The sequence below is a fragment of the Coffea eugenioides genome, unplaced genomic scaffold (assembly GCF_003713205.1).
Source record: "Coffea eugenioides isolate CCC68of unplaced genomic scaffold, Ceug_1.0 ScVebR1_3050;HRSCAF=4189, whole genome shotgun sequence".
Lineage (NCBI taxonomy): Eukaryota > Viridiplantae > Streptophyta > Magnoliopsida > Gentianales > Rubiaceae > Coffea > Coffea eugenioides.
In genome coordinates this window covers 8835-14227 of record NW_020863591.1, presented here as the reverse complement: position 1 = coordinate 14227, position 5393 = coordinate 8835, and the positions used below count along the sequence as shown (strand labels likewise).

At 34.8% G+C, this 5393-nt stretch overlaps 1 long non-coding RNA gene across 1 annotated transcript; it reads left to right on the top strand.

Annotated features, from left to right (window-relative positions):
• Positions 1 to 7: 7 nt before the first annotated feature.
• On the top strand, positions 8 to 4611 carry LOC113757403. Its single transcript, XR_003466287.1, has 4 exons — positions 8 to 60; positions 186 to 271; positions 1582 to 1713; positions 4187 to 4611. It is a non-coding gene; the product is annotated as an uncharacterized LOC113757403 (long non-coding RNA).
• Positions 4612 to 5393: the final 782 nt, after the last annotated feature.

Below are 5393 nucleotides of genomic sequence, written 5' to 3'. Positions count from 1 at the left end.
TGTACTACAGGGATCTGTTAGAAGCAATTCAATCCAGAGCATTGACAGAAAGTGGTTAAGGTATGGGTTAAGCTACCTTTATGAGACTCATCATTTGGCTTCTCAAGAAGACAAATCTCTGCTCCATATGTCAAATCTGAACTATGGTGGATATAAAATATTCTTATTTTCTCTACTCTTTTCAGTGTGAAGCTTCTCTCTCCATTAGGACCTTTGCGTCCTTGATCTTCTGAAAGAAAGCCTAGATGGGTTGAGAGGACAGATTCAACAGGTTTTTTAAACATCTGAACCTCATTTTCCCAAATTCATTTCGCATCTCAAATATATTATCTTGTTTCGAATGGAATACCACTTTCTGTGTTCTTGAATTTTTTTTAATTTTTTTAGCAAGACAACTGTTATATTTATAATCATTTGTTCCAAAGAGGATGTCTTTAGTCGTGAAAGATACCTTGAGGAAAAAGCATAGTTTTGAATGTTGTATCACTGAAGTTATAGATGAAAGTTTTCTCCTATTTTACAATAGTAAGGTAACTGCAAAAATATGTATACATGTTTTTGTGTATGGTTATAGACTATGAAAGGTTTTGGGCATGGCCTGGGTCTGGGTCTGGGTGTAGGCCTGGATGGTAGGCAGACCCACACCCATAGTTCTCTTTCAGGGTTGTTTTGGAAGTTTAGAGCTAGACCAGTGAAATTTTCATGGATCTGCTTAATAGCTGCAGTTAACATGCCGCTGTGCAGTTATAAGATTTACCAGGATGCTAAAGTTTCTTACTAAGAGTCTTCTCCTCCCAACCATACCCTTATCAGACATGATATGACATTGGCACTCTGGTATGTGATCTGTGTGTGACACTTCTTTTGAAGTTTTGGACTCCTCAAAGTCAATGAACATGAAGAAAAACAGAGGAGGAAGGAAAAGGTCCAAGGTTTATATCATGGTTGAAACTGCTAGGAGTGCATGAGGATTTTTATTCTAAATATGATGTGTATTTTCTTTGCTTCTTTTACATCTTCTTTTCCTGTGCAACACTGAGGAATTATTAAAACACAAATACATGTTTAAATAGATATTTTCCATTTAAACATGTGGTACAAAATAGTTTAAGTGGGTTTATATTGTCATATTTTCTTGATATGCTCCTTACAAAAGAGCAGACAGGACAGCCCCCTGTACTCATGTCCAAGTCTTTAGAGGTGTTTTGCCATATCTTAGTTATAGAAAATTAATGAATATAGGACGCTAGACACATTGCTGTACCCAACTCCCATACCTGAGACCAAGTAACATAGGTGCTAATTTGCTGCTTATTTTGTTCTTGACGGATTGATTTTGTTATAATCTGAATAACATCGCAATTCAGTCTGAACTAGTTTCTAACTGGCCTTCTCTCCTAAAACTTTATCTTGCTGAAGTTGTTGTAGATAGATTGTGTACTGTTTCAGTCTTGTAGATCAGCCCCTTCTTAGGCTAAGGGGCACCATTCGTGCTGGTATGTTGTAAGTGATTCTTATGATGTAATTATGTCTAATCATGTAAGTTGAAACATTTCTTGCATTTGGTTACCATAATTGCAGATAAATTCACTCAGAAGAATGAATTTTAAGAGCTCAATAACCATTTCAGAGTTCGGGGGCTTGATGGACGTATTTCTGTGGACGCACTTATGCCTCCAACTGGGAATTTATCACTGCAATATGTTTTTTCAGGTACTCGGATGATGTATGTCTGAGATGTGGCATATTCCAGCCATTAATTCCCCAACCCTACCCCACACAAAAAAAAATGAATAAATGAATAAAAAAGAAGAAAATTATTGTTATTCCATGTGATATGGCAAAAGAAGGGACAGTTACTAATTGGCTGAGAATGTTCACGAGGTCTTGATAACTTGATTGAGAAAGGATCTTTTGAGTTTTGTCCAAACTTTGCTTCACTTCTAGAGAATTCCTTCAAAAACTAAATTGAAAATTATAGCAATCTTGTCAGGGAAGTGTGTCATTTCACGTTAATCTCTTTCCTAGCCAGTTTAACATTACCTCCTTGCCACAGTAATACAATTCTGACATAAAGATTCCATGCGACTACATATTATTTCTGTGCCACCTCTGTGTTGCATTCCACCATTCTGATCATTTAGGCCTCATTTCATTGACCAATATATGCGGCTTAGGAGAGTAACCTGAATACTTAACTAGAGATTTCACTGTTGGCTAAGTAGGTGAGCTTAAGAAGAGTAGTTAGATTTCTCAAAACTGAAAACTTTATGCCAAACCTGGGATTGTGAATTGTTGTCTTTTGGTGATGATTAGATTCCTAGCCAATGAAATTGGACAAAAAGAGTGTTACATCCTTTTTGACTCAAATGGAGGTATTGGCCAAGTTATGCTCTCTCTCTTTTAGGAATTCTCAAACTATTACAATTCCAAAACAAAATTTAAAAAATGAATGGTAACCTTGTCAGATCAGTGGTTTATCTGACAATAATCGGTCTTAGAGCTAATTTAATGATGGCCTCTTTCCCATAGTCTGGAGTCACATGAATAAGCATTAACTTCCTATCAGCTTTCTGTCAAACTAATGACAAAAAATTTACATCTACTGTCAACTTCTGAATGTTCAAGATTGGTCCTAGGTTGGGTGGAAAGGGGGGAGGAAGTGTAAGTAAAAAAATGGTCCTTGGTGTGCCAGCACAAAAACCTTCTGCTTCAGCATTCAACCATTTGAAAAAATGAAAATTCTTAAAATCGCAAGTTGAAAACATAAGAAAAAAATTATAAGAGAAAATTCATGGAATGCGATTCGTACTTAGAAGATTATGGCTTCTTTAAGTTATAAGAGAAAAATTAAACAAAATGAAAACTAGAAGGACTACAATTGCAACCATATTTTTTATTTCTCGAAATGCTATTGTGGAAGTTTATTGTATTCTCATAAAAAAGTAACTAGATAGCAAATTGATTTTAGAGACAGTTTGTGCTAAATGCTACATGTTCTATGTTGAGTATCACTGTTATTATTTCCCAAATGCTGTAGTTGGAATTCTATAAATCCAAAAAAAAAAAGATCATGAAACAACTGGACAAAATTGAAAATTTCCTTACAGGTCTGTGTTTTGACCTACCTATACACTTTTGGAGTTGTAAAATGGGGTCACAGGTCTGTGCTATTGATAATTTCAAGTTCTTGGATTCATGCTTCCTTTCATATATTCAGTTTCTTGCTCCTTTGCTGTCTGTGTTTCGACCTAGAATACTGAAGTTCAGTACAGCAAGGGGTTGCAAGTAATGTCATCTTTTTAAAGATGAAAAAAAATTATATGATTGGCAAGATTAACATTATTGTTTTCAAAATCAATTGTGAAAGAGAATCAGCTGTTAAATGGCCAAAGACACGATGTGATTTGAAAGTATATCTTTGAACAATGTGCCTTAGTAGATTTCATGGTCCTAACCTTTGCCATAGTCATAGAATTGGCCACTCACCTGAGCTTCAACTTCTATCTTGTCCTGAATTTGGTTATACCTGAGGAAGAATCTTGGATCTTTAATGGAAGAAATCTTGCTTATACTTGGTGGTCGTTATGATCATTTATCATGCACGAAATTATGAATAATGTGATTTATTTTGCTTTCTTGCTTCCTTATTTTATCTTTGTAATTGATAACTGATCAGGCAGTGACCAATTGCAATAGAAGTTAATTTTGCTGTATGCTCCCAGATGGATGTCAACATGGACTTTAAATAGGCTGGAGCAAAAGTTTCCTCCTGATCTTTTTGGTGCATGACATAGGTTTCTGATGCTTATCGTGACATCTTTGTTTAACTTGTACAGCTGAGTTTTCACTATATATAATTTTGGGCCTCAAAATACTGAGCAGTGAAGCATGTTGTGAGAAAGGTCATTGCATGGTCTTTGACTCTTTAAAGTTTGGTTGCTGTCCTTCAGTCAGTGCTTTAAATCTCAAATCAGACCGGCCAGTTTGGCCGGAACCCATTGACTGTCTTGTTGAACTCTGGATTTTCTCTGCCAAATTCAATTTTTTCTGGAGGGTTTTTATTGTTTTAGATGAAACCATAGCATGAAAAGATTTGAGTTTTTCTTATCTCCTTCCTTGAGCCATTTCACATGAGTTTTCTTCTGCCAAATGATCTTTTCCTATTTGCATATTTTCTTTGCAGAGTTATTGCATCGTGTGATTATTCCATGGCTGCTGCTTGTTGCCTTTGTTGAAACTTAAAAGGCCTGAAATCAAAATGAAAACAGAAAAGCAAAAAAGAAAGAACGGATGAGAAGAGAACGAGAACAGAATAAAGAAAATAGGCAAGGTTCTGTGTGTGTTCGTCGCAAGGAAAGAAAACATTGATCAAAGTAAGGAGGAGAAGTCGATGAAGGAAACAAGGATGAGTCAAATGGAGTGGTGAAATAGACGGAAGGAAGGAAGGAAATGGTGTTCAGGGAAAGGGGACAGCAGAAGAAACAGGAGGAATTTGTTGTAATTGTTTGATGGCTTTTATGCTTTAAACTTTTGAGATATTCTATAATGACCCATAACTTTTGAAACTGTAAATTCCCCCATGAATATTTTAATTTGGCAGCTTTAAAGTTCTAAATTCATCAACTATGAATCTGAACGACAGATATATAACTAACCAATGTTCCTGCTGGGTTGTTACGTCTTATTTAAAGTTTATTGTAAAAGAATACAAAAGAAACCAGTTTTAAGGCCCATTTGTCTCACGGGAATTAATTTGGAGAAGGTTTGGTCCATCTTTTAAATCCTGATGCTTATAGAACAAAAAAATTTGTTCGTATTTTGAAATTTGTTTATAAAACTAAAGGTAGAGATGACCAAATAAGATAAACTAACCCTTTTTTATTTGTTGATAACCATCCATTGATCCCTTTAGATACACACCTTTTCCCTATTATAGAGCTATAACCAATATATGAAATAGAAAAAATTATCCGTCGTTACAGTTTTCAATAATTTAAATTCTTAATATCATTTGAGGAGTGATAAATCTTTTTTATACTTTCAACGGTAAAATTAAACTCATGGGTATAGTACTCAAAATGGACTACAAAACCCCTTACAAAATAGAGGGTTAAAAATGTATAAAAAAAAAACACTACGAATAATACTATTCGTATATCAACTTGTAACAAATCATAGGAGGTCTTACTAAAGCTTTTTCCTTGAATAATAATCTCTGACATAATCCATTTTTGTTTGGATTTAAATTTCAGAAAAACCCTCCCCTGAGGTTTTTTCTGACATTTTACACTTACCCTCCCCTTGTGGTTTGAACAATAACACTTGAACCTTCCCCTGAATTACTAATGCCTTTACAAAATTTCAAGTCCAAAAAATTGATTTAAAATATT